Source organism: Chaetodon trifascialis, chromosome 13 (genome assembly GCF_039877785.1).
Source record: "Chaetodon trifascialis isolate fChaTrf1 chromosome 13, fChaTrf1.hap1, whole genome shotgun sequence".
NCBI classification, from domain to species: domain Eukaryota; kingdom Metazoa; phylum Chordata; class Actinopteri; order Chaetodontiformes; family Chaetodontidae; genus Chaetodon; species Chaetodon trifascialis.
Genome location: NC_092068.1, coordinates 20,132,453 through 20,149,058, shown reverse-complemented (window position 1 = coordinate 20,149,058; position 16,606 = coordinate 20,132,453).

Here is a 16,606-nt window from a genome sequence, read left to right as displayed (position 1 = left end):
CTGGGACTTTTTACATTCAACTAACAGCTTTTAGTAAAAACAAAACAAAACAAAACAAAAAACAGCAAAATGGGATGAAGCATTTGAAGCAGGGGTCTTTGAAACAGCCCTTATGTCATCACAAAAGGAGATAAAGTTTAAAAAATGTGAGACGTGTTTAATATATTTGTTGGTTGGTTTATTTACTAGGAGCGATTCAGTTAAATATTAGCCAGATTTCCATTAGGACTTCAACTAATGATTATTTTAATTGCTAATTAATCTATTTCTCAAACCATAAAATAGTCACATTTAAGAAGCTGGAACAAGAGAATGTTGACATTTCTTAAAAAATTACTCAAACTGATTAATTGATGATCAGTATTGCTGGTGATTAATTTAATAGTTGACCACTAATCAATTCATCATTGTAGCTCTGGTTTCAGTGCAAATGTAGTGCAAATTTTAACAAAATTGAAAGAAAATCTGCTAAAGAAAATGCAAAATGAGTTTGTGTTTCCATGCGCTACTGCTGTGCAAATATTAGAAGTTGAGCAAGATAAACTGGCTGGTGCCATTAAACCACTGCAGAAGCAGAGGGTGCAAAAAGATGATTAAATGAGCACCAGTCAAACTCTGATAAATGTACTTAGTTACATTGCACCACAGCGAGGGTCCCTGTTTTGACTCAGTCATGACATGACACCCATTCAGATACAGGTTGGTACATTTGAAGCCGCAGCTTTACTGCTCTGACCACAGCGTCTCCATCCTTTCCGGTTGTTGATACTGCACTGCTGGGCCTTACGCTCATGTTGTGTGTTTCCAGACTCCTGTCACATGTTCTCCATCCCCTAATGCCATTATCATCAACAATGTCGGTTTCCATCCTAAGAATGTGAGACAGGAATCTTGGAGGAAATTGGATCCATTTCCTCAGCATGTCTTGGGTCTTCCACACTCGCTGCACTTTATTTGGCTTCTGAAACATGAGCATGTATTTCAAATCTCGCTTTGAGATTTGCATGGTTGTGTTTGTTTTTTTTGTTTTTTGTTTTCTCGTCTGCTAATCACAGTGAAAAGATCATAACAAAAATTTCCGATTTTATTAGGTTTTCGTGGGTTTTGTAGACACAGATCTTAATTTGTAAATTAGTAAGAAGTAACTAAAGCTGTCAGATAAATATTTGTAATGCATATAATATTCATTCATTTAAACTCTCGTGTGGCCTCTGGTAGGTATGATATAATGTCTACACACTGAACCACACTTCCTCTGTGTACTCACTGCCTTGGTGAAGGTTATGTTTGCTTTCACAGACAGACTGTCCACAGCAAAGACACTCGTCTTATCTCCTGTGTTTAGTCAGATATCTGTGATGCAGTGGAGATATGCTGTTCTCCGCTCAATAACTTTATGGTGTTTTAACTGCTCTCAGTGATTATGACTGCTGAAGAAAAAGTCATAAAAGCTCTTGAACTCTGTGGACAAACTCACTTCATGTGTTTACCCAGCTGTTCACGTCTGCCGTTGTGCACTGACATTGTGGAAAGACTATCTGCTGACAGAGATGCAGGAACAGGAGGGCAGCTTTTCTTCAAGTAATCCTATGTCAGATTTCACCTAGCTGGGGAGGCGTGGCATGAATATAATAATAATGATAATGATGATAAAGAGTCTCCAGTCATGCTCTGTAAGGCGGCACCGAGGCACTGTGCCACTTTAAGAGAAATGCAAACAGCATGCTGCATGTGCACAATGACAAAGCAATTCTGATGTGTAGCAGGCATAATGCTACCATGCTCACCATCTTAGTTTAGCATGGCGACTTGGTTAAAGGAGCTAATTAGGTCCTAACACACAACTGGGGATAACTAGAAGACGTTTTTGCAGATGTTCATAAACCAAAGTATTAGACTAATGAGAAAGTTTGATGGTGCGTCATTACATCACAGTTCATTCAAGGGGACATGTCTTTACCAATCCATGTAACAGCTGTTGAGACATAAAAGTTACAAATGTCAACCTCATGGTGGTGCTAGAGGAAAAGTCATTCATCAGTCCAGATGAAAGGACAAGCAGATTTTAAACAACCACACTTGGTATCTATGCGTTTATATATTTCATTATACTTTGGCCATAACTGGAGACTTTAGAGTATTAATCCTATGTATGTTGTATTTGACAAAGTTGCTGCTCGTTAACGTTGTTGTAAATGCATCTGCAACTGGGTAAGATCATGTGACACAAACAAAAACTTCCCAGCAGCTGCTACATGGACCTTGTAGTCAGACGATTTTGTCAAGGGCTTAATTTTGCTGCGATACCTCACAAAGTTGCTGTGATCGGAGGCGCTGCTGTTACTTTCCAACTCTAACCTCTAACTGACCTGGACGCACATCCTGAGTAACCGCGCTCATGAGCCAATCAGGTGTAGTTGGCTAACTGTGATTGGGTATCATGTGTATGTGGGGTTGTCCTGAAGTACAAGCCCACATACACTGGAGGTACCGCGCCATCCTGGGATTAGATGTGACATTTAGGAGTCACTGAAGGACTCTCTTGTCTTTCCTGTGTGTCAAGCTTTGTGTCAAGGATATTTGGAGGGTGTAAACTTTGATCTTTTGCAGGGAATTTGAAATTTGAAAATCTTGCTGGCAAAGGCTTCTACCACAAACCCCTTAATGCTCAGTGAATATACCCACAATACACATCAAACCCTTGTGTCAGTATGTACTCTGGCCTGTTAGTGTTGTGGTTGTCCTGTTTGTTTGGATGGTAAGTTCCTCAGTGAGCTCTTCTGCTTCCTCCCTCTTCCTCCATTCACTATAATGGATGAGGTCAGCGCTCAAACATACGTAAAGGTCAAGACACACGCAGAGAAGGAGGAGGTTCATGGCCGAGAGAGTGACAGATGGAAAATAATTGGTTTTTAGAAAGAGCCGGGGGGACAGCGAGACTCGCCGTGTTAATCTGTGTCACTGCTCTTCTATTCTTAGCGTGTCCCGTCGGCCTGCAGAAATATGAGAGACGCATGTGATGACAAGCCCTGATAAATTTAGAGAGAGGGTCACAGAACAGTGACAGAACCCCCAGACAAGGACTAGACTCCAGATGTGTGGACTGCACAGCATGGGTCCTGGAGGTATGCAGGAATGTGAATGGAGTCTTCGCCCTGGGACATTTACAGAGGGATTATTCCTTTGTGTCCTATTTTACTCCTGCCTCCCATCAACACTCATCTCATATTAGCACACCAGTCCCTTGGCCTCAAGTTGCAGTAGGTTCAGAGCTTTACATCAACTCTGCGCTTGCTGAAGAAATATTGGAGACTGAGTAGAGGACTCCCTCTAGTGCCCACACTGTGAAATACATCAAGCAAACAAATAAAAAACAAACAAACAAAGAATAAAGCCACAAGCTGCGATAAGAGGGCATCAAAGAACTTTTAAAGAACAAGCTTTAATAATATTTCATAACTAGGCTTTGAGTCCAGAGCATTATTTGTTTGATGAAATTCAGTTACAGTGGCGGAATGTAACTGAGTGCAGTTAATATTGTATTGTGCTTAGATGCAATTTGGAGATAAATTATGTAGTGTATATGGTATAAGGCATTGTATGGCATGATATAGACCCCCCCCCCCACACACAAAATGGATAACATAAAAAAGTTGTAAAACACAAATAAAACAGTAATTTGCTGATGCTTTTTTGCATAAACTCAGTTGTTTTACCTCACCAGCTTCGTTGATTTTTGTAGATATCTGTTTATTCTGAATTTGATGCAGCAACATGTTTCAAACAAGTTGAGACAGGAGCAACTTAAGACCCGGAAAGATGTGGAACGCTCCAAAAACACCTGTTTGGATCATTCCACAGGTAAACAGGTTCATCGGTAACAGGTGATAGTGTCATGATTGGGTATGAAAGGGGCATCCTGCAAAGGCTCAGTCGTTCACTAACAAGGATGGAGCGAGGTTCACCACTTTGTGAACACATGATTGGATAAAGGAGATTACTGCATTACTGAAAATTTGCAAATACAGATGTGAAATTTTAGTTCTTTAAATCATTATTTTATTTGTTTTATATGCCATTGAATACTATATTGATGTTTCACTATTTTAAAGGAAAAAAAAAGGAAGCCAACACATATTTTATATTTGAAGTGAACTATAAAACCATTTACATTTCACCATTAACTTACATTATACACTTTAAGTTAAGGATGCTCACAGGGAGTTATTCATCAGTGTGTATCAACAGGCAGAATATCTCCAGGATATTTCACATTATGCAAAGATATTTAAAACCATTTGTTACCACATGGTGGCAGTGTAGGCCTGGTTGAGTTTTGTGAAGCCAGTTTGTATTGAGGCCTTCAGAATAGTTATTTTAGACAGCAGTAACAATAATATTAATTATTATTAATCAGTGTCTGGTAGGCTTGAACTGACGTTTCTCCTGTTTTACCGTCAGTTCATCAGGTCTTAAAGATGTCTCTTGTGAAAAAGATGATTTTTTACTTTCTTTGAATGAGACTTTGACCAGATGTTTAGACTGGTCTGAGCTTCAGCAGCTCAGTATCAAGAGCAAAATCAAAGCATTTTATCATCTCAAACAAACAGGAAGAGTTAGAGGTCTCATGCCTTGGTCTCCAGCAGGGTGGCATCAGTGTTTTAACAAGGTAACATGTGACCTCTGTTCTTAAACTTTTACTCTGGTTTTAAGTTAGTTATGGAGAAGATTTTAGTGGTGGTTCTGGTTTAGCAGTCATGAGGTCTTTTGGCTCTTTAGGAGGCAGAATCGAACAGGGTGAAGCTGCTTTTAGCTGCGATGCTGCACACAGATGGAACCAAACACTCTGAGCATCTCTGGTGCCTTTGAGTGATTCATTTCTCTACAGCACGTCCATTTCTTTTATTGGATGTGGAGCAACTTACAGCTTAGCACTGCACTGTAACTACTCCATTACTGTATTCCTGATCTATTATTATGGTAATCTAGTTTAATTTATTTTATTTTCCTCTTTATTGTGTTTTTAAATGTCTATAAATATCTAAAGCCCTTTGAATTGCCTCTGTGCTATACAAATAAAGCTGCTTTGCCTTTAAAAAAACTGTAATAAGCTGCAATAAGTAATTTTACAAAATGATGATTTTGATAAATAAATGAGGGCATTGTTTTCATTGTGTTTGAATCACATCAGGACATCCAGAAACATTTCAGCCGTTCATTTCTCTAATTGATGATTTTAATTTAATGTGACAGACTTGATGTGAAATCTGTCCTCACAGATGATGTATTTAAACTTCTTTTCTTTTTACTTCTTGATTTCAGCAGACAATACGTGACATTAAACACAGAACACACAGACTACATGTACGATGGCACAAATACTGCAGGAGGGGTCGTCTCTTATTGTTTTTGAAAAGGCCTGCGATGCTGTTTTCAAATATCTTGGAAATCAGCTGTGTAATATCAAATCCTATGTAACAATAATAATAATAATAATAACTGTTTTGTATAGTATTTATCTAAAAAAGGTTGCAAAGTGCTTCACAAAATACATTAGAATAAAAAACTAAAAATAAATGTAACAGAACCAAAGAAAATAAACATCAGGCATCATGAAGGCTTTCCTATAAAGAACCTCATGTTTTCAAATGAGCAGGGCAGAACCAAGATTCAAAGGCACCGCTTCACTCTTACTGTAAAACTTTCCAGATTTTTTAAAGATGTTGAAAGCACAGGATATGTAGTGTGAATGGCATGGGTGACACAACAATAACAATATATCATCAGCATAAGGATTTATTTTAAAGACATGCACCTGTTTTGATGCCTTGTATACGGGCTTCTTGCACACGGCAAAAGGTCTGATGTCAGCAGAAAAGTGACGGGTGAGACGGGGCGGCCCTGCCTGTGGACAGGACTGGATAACACACTAATCACAAAATACTCTAAAGGTTTGTACTGAGGCTGCTGGTTTGTGATAAAGTGCTTTAATCCATTTCTTAAAGACAAGTCCAAAGTCACATAGCTCACACAGGGCCACTCTATCACAAGCCACCAATGAGAGTTGGCTCTGACCATCACATGTACTGTAGGTCCCCTCATGTTATTGGAGGAAAGTCTTCCAGGATTCATGTGCATAAGAGTGGGGGCTATCTTTACCATTTGCCATTTTTTGTTTCTTGGTTAGATGGTTGGAAAATAGGCAACAGATCCTGAAAAGAAAAACACTGAATCTGTCACCTGGAGATTTCACATTTCACAGATTTGATTTCCAGCTCCAGGATGGGAGTCTCCATTTCCTGTCTGATCGTTATTCCTGAAATGAATCTCCTGTTGTTCCTCTGCAGGTATTAAAATGCAGCCTGGTTCAGTGCAAGCCTTTGATGCTGTAACACCTCACTGTGTTTTCCTCTGCTCAGCAACAGGCTCATTGTCCCCTCTCTCCAGCTCCTCATACAGTTTGGCTTGCTGAATCAACAGCATTGTTGCCAGGTTGTCATGGTGTCTGATTGTTGAGCATCGTGTCACGCGCCCCATCACAGCCGGACATCCCTCCGAGCCTGCAGCCGATCCCATGGTCGCCTGGACGTTTACCTTGGCAACCACAAGAGGCTGGCAAAGACGGGGGAGCCAGGAGACGTTGGTGGTTTCGTGTCCCCTCGTGTCATGGCCACAGAAAAGCCCCTAAAACGCTGACCAGAGTTATGTTTGGAGAAATTTCCACTGAGGTTCTGTATTTGGAGGTAGTTGACCTGAGGAGGGCAGAGAGCGTGGGAGCACCTCTTTAGCATGGCTTTTACAGTATTTAGCGTGTGTTTATTATGTGTTTAATTATATTAATTTAGTTTTTAATTAAACTTGTCTTCTTTTTTAACTCTCTGTCTTCTGCACTTGGAGTTGTGTTTGATGTGTAACTTGTGCTTTATAGATAAAGTTTGATTAATTGATCCACAAATGTTTTATAGTGACTTTACAGGAATATTTTATGTCATGTTTTATCATCAAAATAAATTCAACTCTAGGAGGTGGATTTATTCATGCATTCCCGTACGCAGGCATGAGATAAGAACAGGCCACACGCCATTAAATGTGTTCCCACAGTGTGTTTTCAAGTAGTTATAGCACAGCAGTGAGTGGACGATACTATTGGCTTGATAGAATGCAACCAAAAAAAGGAATCATAAACAGTATTTATTCACTCTGAACCTTAACTTTTCCTCACAAATCAGATGCTTCCTTATTATAATGCGGTGATGGAAGAAGTCATAGCAGTAACCCACTGCAAAAATACTCCTGCAATCAAAACTGTACACAAATATTAGCAACAAAATGTACTTAAAGTATCAAAAGTACATGTTATGCAGAATGGCCCCTTTCAGAGTGTTACATTGTTGCATATTTTGTGTCTGATCTTCTTATCTGATCACTATCATTGATGCATTAACATGTAAGATGCATGTTGTTATTTATTTTTTTAAATTAGACAGTTTTGGGTAATTTAATCTATAGCACTACATCATTTTATAAGATGCTCATAATTGTTTTGTATGTAAAATCTTTAACTACAGCTGGCAAATAATTTAGTGGAGTAAAAAAGGACAGTATTTCTTTGTAATGTGGTGAAATAAATGTATAAAGTAGAAGACAAGCAGAACAAAACTATACTTAAGTACAGTACTTGAGTAAATCTACTTAGTTGCTTTATCACAGCAGGGCAGACTCTTAATTTGAATTTTAATATCCACATCAGGTTGTTGTCAATCAGAAACTTGTTTTTGAATCAAGCACAAGTAGAAGAAAACATTCACTGTGGTAAACCAGGACCCGGGCCTTTCTGTGTCCTGGTGTCTCCAGGACTCCGAGCCCTCAGGGGCAGGAGTCTGAAAGGGAAAACCGGGGAGGAGGCTCCGAGGCCAGGCCAGCTAACGCGCATGCAGGGGGTCTCATCACTCTCTCCACACTTCTGCTGTCAGGGCTTTTGTTTCAGCAACATTACTCACCCACAAGGTCCTGCCTCCCAGGTAACTCTACTGCTGAGCTGCTGCTGCTGGAGGAGCAGACAATCCACAGCCTCAGCACAGCCTTCACAACATGTGGATCACAGCCAGAGAGGAAGACAGACACATCGGCCTCTGGACATGTAAAAAACTCAAAACTCAAAAAGCAAAAGCTTGGCCATAGAGACTCTACATAATGTACATAAACTTGTGACTCAGGTCATTTTGGGCCGTTTGTCCTGTCTGGGGCTTTGTGCCTCATTTCTCTCCCTCCAGTATTTTGACATACAGCATCTTTATTATTGGAAAATCCTGCAGATTGACAGGAAACCTAATATGCTCCATCTTCATGTCAATGTTTTTAACTGGGCAAAAGTTCCTTAAAGCGAGACAAAGTAAGCGTTAACAGAGGAGATAACACATTTTGTTCATATAAAGACGAATCCATAAGCAATAAAACCAACGTTGTCCAATTTGATGTTGATCATATCATGATCATATCAGCTAATGGTAGCAAACTAACTAAGATTTTTAACGAAAAGCGCAAATTTTACCTAAATGAAGGTTTGGTGTGCCTGTTGCTGGTACTTTCAAACGGCCATGTAGGTCGTTTTGGGAGTCATCGACCTCTCCAGTCGTTCAGCGATGAGGACGTTTGAGCCTTTAATGATACCGAGCGGTCGAAATATCAGAGCAGCTGCAGACAGCAACAGAACAGGCAACAGTGCTTTCCGAGTGCTTCATATTCTAATCCAACGTTTGAATCATTCAGAGAAAAATGATTTTGTCTTGCATCATTTTGTGTTTCTTTGAGGAGGAAAGTTTGCGTTCACTTGTCCTCAGATCCATCTCTGGTGAAAAGATGCGGCATAATAACAGGGTGCAGATTTGATTTCAGTCGTCTAACAACAGAGCTGCTCTTGTGTATCTGAATCCTCCACAGACTGGAGGTGGATTTTAACGATGTTGTGTCTTCTGCTTTCCTTCACACCTTTCCATTTACTTCCACTGACTATTCAAATTTACAGCTTACCCCCTGGTGTCATGGCACATAGCAAGAAAAAAAAAAACTCAATAAACAAAGAGGTAACATGTTGAACATTCTTGCAGGAATCATGCTGTGTTTTCTAAATGTTCCCGTTTTTTTGTTGTAGATGTTTTGGCATTTACTCAGTAATTATCTATGCTTTAATTCCCATCAGCCAAATTTGAAATAGCCTGATGAAATATGATTGTTTACCACGTTTTGCTGTTTCAAGACTCTTATAAATCATTTCCAAACAATTTTCTCTTTTCCTGGAAAACAGAAACTTTTGTTCTCCCCAAGTTAAGAGTTTGTTGATTCTTCACATTTCACAGCAAGATAGCTGGGAATATAATAACACAATCTCCTCACATTATGTTGTATTATTACACTACATAAACTCACATCATTATCGATGCTTTCACAGACATTTGGACTCTGTCTCGTTCGACACTTCAGCTGTTTGTTAAAGGACGTTGCAGCATGGTTTCTCTTGAGATACATTATGTCCTGAGACCTGGCTAAAAAAGCAGCCTACATTAGATTATACAGAAACATATGAATAATTTGCATTATTCACATATAGCACTATAACATATGACAATTACAACAGTTAAATTCTTCAGCAAATGGAGTGTGTCTTCATTTCAGAACAGATCATCCACCTTGAGGATCTGGTCTAACTTGTGTAACAGGAAGAAGCATTTTGCAGAAGTAGACGGGACGTTTAGCAGGAATGGCTTTAGAAGTGAAAATGTGCATTGTCCTTTGGCTGTCCTAGGCGAGATTGAGTTAGGCGCCCCACCGGTTTGGGCAACAAACAGCAGAATAGTTTCAGAACATTTACTTTTTATTATTTCAAATAATTTATTACACACTCAAAGTTTGTTTCAAAGCATGGATGAACTCCATAAACTGTAAAGGTGCTCATAAATTAAAGGATATTTAACATGAAATTAACTCTATCTAACTAACTATGGAAACAAAAGTGCTTTTAAGGACACTGAAAAGGGTCACCTCTAGAGACTTGTATACAAAATTATAAGGGATATAAACTCGAAAATATTTAACAAATGCAAACTCAAAGAATGGATCAACTCCAGAAACTATACCAACAAAAATGATCTTATAGTCAATCTAACACTTCAACAGGCAAATTATGTCTTGACTGATACCGTTTAATAAATTGCACAAACAAAAATGCTACAGAGAATGTTCAAGGATATTTAACAAATAATGACTCAAACAATGGATGAAACAAACAAAAAAAATGCTCTTATAGTCACTGCAACACTTCAAGAAGCAAATTATGACTTGAAGAATCAACTCTAATAAACTGCACATAGAAAAATGCTACAAGACAAACAATGGTTATATAACAAGGATATTTAACAAATTGGATTAACTCCATAAACTGTGCAAAAACACTCTTAAAACATACAGTAAGGACTGACTGTATAATTACATATTGGCTATTTTACATACATTTCTGGATCCTGTGCATAGACCAGTGATGTTAAAAATGCTTTAAAACATTAACAAACAGCATAATAAACTTGGTAAAAATGCAAATCCAGACAGCTCAGGGAGCTTCCTGTTATAAAAACTCTGTTCTTTCTAAAGAGCAAAACCTTTCCAGTTCAGGTTTGTCAGATTTTGTACTTTGATGTCCTTAAACGACCTAACTACATGTTAGGACTTGACAGTACAGGAAAAACTTTAAACTAGTTTTTCCTGTGCCACACAACAGAAGAATGACAACAAGGTGTCATTCTTCTGTTGTGACTCACAGTGCCAAAACTGACTTACCTTGACAATGTTTTAGCAACATTGTCCAAGGAATCACAATATCATTCAGTCGGTCGATTAGCAAGTTGCAGGTGGGTATTGTGGACTGCTAATAGACCAGGTAAGCTCTCATGTGTGCCCCAAATCTGGTGGCAGGTCAGTGTAAACTGCTTTGTCTCTACAGGGTGTGTTTGTGTCTGATTTTATAATTTTAAGCATCAGAGGCGGGTCAAAGTCATCGTTTTGTTCATGAGTAAGTTTGAAGCAGCGGCGTTAGATTCATGACAGAATCTCTTTTTGTACGACGCTCAAAGAGGAATCAGGTCATTTGAGCTGCAGGCGGAAGTAAATTTTAAATCGTGCTCCTGTCCTGAATCAAAAATACAGTTAGACTAAATATACAGAAATAAAGGAAAACTTTGTGAAATTTGTATTTATTGCTTTCAAATAATAATATAAAACATGAAAACCACCAGGTGTTAGATGCAGGTGCAAGATTTAATTGTTGTTTTGTTGATTGAAAAGGCAGAAACCCCACGCTGATGGCAGCATAATTGCTCAGACTTGCCTTTGATTAGCTTTTGCTTTTTTAGTTTTATGTGCACTTTATTTATTATTTCTATATCGGGTCTCTAGTTTATGTCTTTGCCATGTCTGATCCAGAAAGATGTTATTTAGATTTTACTTTCTTTTACATACTGACTAGTTAGTCACAACCAGACAATTACATGAACAGCTGAAGGTATAAAACGTTGATTAGATGTGCAGCCAGCAGGATGAGCCTATTGACTTTTACACCTGATGACAGCCTAATTGATCATCTTAGAATATTGATATGACACTGAGGAAGGTTTTACTGATGTTGTTGAATAATTGATGATTAATGATGAAGTTTAGGAGAGTTGCTGTGCTTTCTGTCATCTGTCACCTCACCTCTTACTCCAAATCAAAGGGCTAAAGTCCAAGTGAAGTCCAGAGTCACTGGTTTTCAAGGCGAGCTGCGAGTCTTTCATGACTTTGTTAAATCCAGTTTAAAGTCACCACTCGACTCTGGCTCCAGTCCAAGTCAAGTGACTCCAGTCCACACCTCTGATATGCATTCTTGTTGACATATTTTTCTGTGTGTATATGCTCATACCTGCGTTATGTGTGCATTACATTGGAGAGAGAGAGAAAGAGAGAGAGAAAGAGCTAACATGAATGCAGCTCCACCACCTCTCCCTCTTTCTGGGTGCAGCTTTGTGTGCCATCAAAGGCCCTGTGCAAAGAGACATGAGCCTTAATTGTTGTGCTTTATCAGGGGGATAAAGGCGGGATGGGCATCAATTTAGGATGCCTTTATTAGACTACAAAGTGTGACAGACTGACGGAGAGATAATTGGCAGAGAGGGGAAAGGAGGACGGGATGAAAGAGGAAGGATGGAGATACGAGGAAGAGAGAGGACGTGGATGGAGGTGCATTTGATCAGGCTGTTATGGAGCGGAGAGGAGCAGAAGACTCCTGAAACACAACCAGATGAACTCGCTCCCATCTTGTTTTGCAGGAAGGAAAAGAAGCCCCACATCCATAATTACAAAATACACACCTGAGCCCAGGCTGCAAAATCCCAAATATTATCAATTATGTGCAAACATTATAACATTATCAATTATCATTAAAAGTTTGTGTTGACTTTCAAAGTTGCTGGACCCTCTTAGCCTTCATTCATTTAAAACCTGAGTGCAACTGTGCAGCGTAACGTTAAAATTGTTAAATGGTTAATTGGCAAATAAAATGTTTGACATTAAGTTCAGATGTTTGCCAAAGAAGTTCTGCAATGACATGTCTCATCTCAACATTTTGAAGGATTTCCTGAATTTAAGTGTTTACAGAGTTGAGAGTCGGGTATTTGTTGGGGTTTAAAATGGTATTTTAAGGATTTGTGGAGCGTCAGGATGCGTTAGCTGCTCACTTTTCCTGCACTCCACAGCTTGTTAATGTGACAGGATAATGTTGGCCCCCTTCTATTACATCTGAACTAATGTGTTTGTCTGATTATACTGTGGCAATATGAGGACTGTAAAACAAAAGCTTAGCACCATTTCCAATCTGTCCCCTGCACAACACGCTAATGACATCACTCAGTTTTGATGCGTGTTAAAACGTGAGTCTGGACTGCTGAAAGAAAACGGTCAAAAATCTGCTAGACTTTACTCTATTCCACCTCGGAGGCATCGGATCAGTTGTTGGGTTCACACTCTCTGTGCTGCACTGTCATTCCCACAAATCACACACACTCTAATCAGTTCACACACTGACTGAGCAGCCCCGAGACCCCGGCCCTCTCCTCTCCTCTCCACCCCTGACATGAATATATGAGTGTTTTTATGCGCGCAGTGAAAAGGCGCCGCTGAGTTAAGTGGCCTTGTTGTATTCTGCTCGGGCTCTAACGGCTTCCAGTGGGGGGTGTGGATGAGAGGGGTTGGTGGTGGTGGTGGTGGGGGTGGATGAAGGAGAGGCCTGCAGCACCATGCCTAATCAGCCTTTCTCGCCAGGGTCAAGACTTTCTGTCTGGGTCCACAGTGCTCCCTGCCACTGAGGACTCGCCCATTCAAGCGCACAATGTCCCTGTCAGTCCCGACAACACTTCCTGCCTCTGCTGGCTCCAGCCCTCGCAGGGATACACAATATTTCACAGCTCCCAACAATGGCCTGTCTGCCTGCACCCACCATATGGTTACTATGGGCCACAATATTGACACACATCACTAATTATTCAAAGAGCTGAGAGAGAGGGAGAGAGTGAGTGAGGGAGCTGAGGAAGGCGTCTGTCCGTTGGTTTTCTCTCTGTAATGTAATGAGAGATTACGCTCGGCCTTATATATGTGTGTGAAAACACCAAGCGGGTGAATATGCATTCATTTCTACGCAGCTATAAGTCTGCAAGGACCCCAAACGCATGTCAAATGACACAGGTGCCTAAAAAAAATTGATATATTTCGGAATTATCATTCAATTCTAGATGGTAAAAATCATTGTTTTGCTAATTTTTCCACACAAAAACAGCAGAAAAATTAGTAATTTTTTTACTCCAACCGTTTCTCATTGAAAGTCTCTGTTTCCCTGTGAATGACTGAAAATACAAAAACATTATCAATTCACAAAATGTCTGCAGACATAAATGCTATACTGACTGGTTTTCTTAGCTTGTTTCTACATTATATACAAATAAAGTTCCTATAAATATGCTCATGGCTGAGCAGACAGGCTCCAGAGGGTGATAAGCTGATACATTCACACAAATGAATGAAAAAATGTCTCGTTTCAAAGTTGCCACAGTGATATATTATCCTCAAAGTGTTTGTCGTTCTGGTTTGAAGCGAGAGTGAGGAGATGTGATCCATATTGTCTGTGTTCCGCGTGAACGGGAGGACATCTGGACGACAGTCTACAGGCATCCAGCACACCTCTGTCCAACATATGTCTCTTCTTATTCCCACAGGAGCTTCCTAATGGCACGGTAAATAATACAACGACATGAAATGATGTGATTTTTGACTTTACAGATGAAAAGAAAACATTTAATGGATCTGCAATCTGTGGTTGTTTACAAGAGTTTCTATTCATATGCATACCAGATTCTATCGACTGATTTTATCCTCAGTGGCATCAAAACATGTTGCATCAGCTCTCTAACTCTAGCAGGTGCATGTTAAATGGACTTGAGGAAACTCACTCGCCTCTCATATATTACTATTACATTTGAGTCACGTTAGATTTTCTGGAAAAGAAACACCCGTTGATCTTTGAACAGATCTTCAACCGATTTCTCAAAGACACTTTTAACCATGTGGATGAAAAAACATGTACACTGGCTATTGTGTCCTGGAATAAAGGAGACACCTTCTGTTTCTGTGATTTAGGAGCTGATAGCAAATCCTCTGGTGTAACGTTAATGTGTGAACTCGTCAGCAACAACACACAACACTCTTTCCAGCCGTTAACGTCGCCATGACGACCACGTCAACCATGGAGAACTCAGCCACATTAAGACCACACTCATTTGGAGACGGGATCGCTGTGAATGATCTCCACTGAATATCCACCGTCACAATAGAAAATGTACTTTAGAATAGAAAATGTTACACAAGGGCCAGAGTTTTCTAAGCAGACACTGTGGAGGCCGGACTTTCATAAAGTAACAATAAAAAGGCCTAATTAGCCTGTTATTGCTAAATATTATCACTTTCTTACAAAATTAATGTTATTTTTATGAGCCTACATCAGTGTGTGCAGACTCGGGCATACTGAACAGGAAAATACAAAACCCACAGTTCAGCTACCAATGAATGAATCCTTCTCTCCTTATCTAAACTCCTCTTCAGGGTCCCAGGAAGCAAACAAAACACTCACTTTGAGTATCAGTTTGTCAGCGCAATTAAAGCAAAGTCAAAGGCCTCCTGCATCGAAAAGACAATTTCTGTGAGTCTTTGGGACTCTCTACAGGTGAGTTGTGCACTTTCTGGCTCATCTCCAGGTGCTGGGAAACTGATGACAATCGCCCTCCGGGCTGCTCGGCCGGTGAATGACGTTAGATGGGAGGCTTTGGCAGACTTTGTGTGAAACAGCAGGTGTTAATGTGAGCTGGGTTCGGATTCCCTTGCAGCTCGGCCCGGATGCGGAATTTTAGAAGCCCTGAAACGGACCATCTGGATTAAGCACAGCCTGCCAGGTAAGTTTTTTTATTGTCAAAAGTCAGATTCCAGCTCTGTAAATCAAATGCACAGGTTGTACATAACATGCAATACATAAGGAGTAAATGACACAAATAAAGCAGCACTGTCTTAATGTAATGTAATGCACTGACCAGTACTTAAAGAGACTAATATGTTGGCAGGAAATCACACTTTTTCATATGAAGAATTTGCTTGATCATACAGAATATCATGAATACGGCTTTTACTTTTCTGACCATCTCACACTGCAGTCTCATCTCTGTGGCCTGTATGTTACAGTAAAACAACACAATTATTTATTCTTACCCAGACAGTCCGCTAATTAACTGTTCTCCGCTCTACTGTGAAATTGTTCTCTGATTGTTTAATTGAGCTTCAGTGTGTTATTATGGTTTACCTAATGTTGAATATTATCTGTGAAACACACTGAAATACTTTTTTTTTTTTGTTTCATCACAGTCTTGGCAGGAGGGAAACTTGTTTTCAAAATGACTTAAACACTGTTTCTTCTTCTCAGATCTTAGAATTAGTTTCAGATCCAGTACATTTCACAAACTTTGCTTTTCCACATTTTTTTGGGTTCATTGAACTGAAGTGTCGGTAATAATTGTTTTAATGTATCATTATTAGGGGCATGCTATAGCCCACTATTAACAAAATGTACCTTTTCCACAATATGTTTGGAAAAAAAATATTCAATTAAATTTTATTCATATAGCGCCAAATCAAAACAGAAGTTGTCTCAGGACCACATTCTATATCTACAGAGACCCAACAATTCGAGCATGAGCAAGCACTTGACGACAGTGGTGAGGAAATACCTCCTTTTAACAAGCAGAAACCTCAGCCTCTGGGTGGGCGTCATGTGCCTTGACCGGTTGGGTTAGAGAGAGTGAAATAGAGAAAGAGAGATGGTAACAATGACAGTTTTAATAACAGACTCTTAACTATAGGTAGCATGGTATATCCATATCCATACACTATATCTATGTGTGTTATATGCTTACATATTGGTAACAGATAGCATATGTATGCAATACAGCACTATGGATGTAATAATAATGGAAGTATGACTAATAGT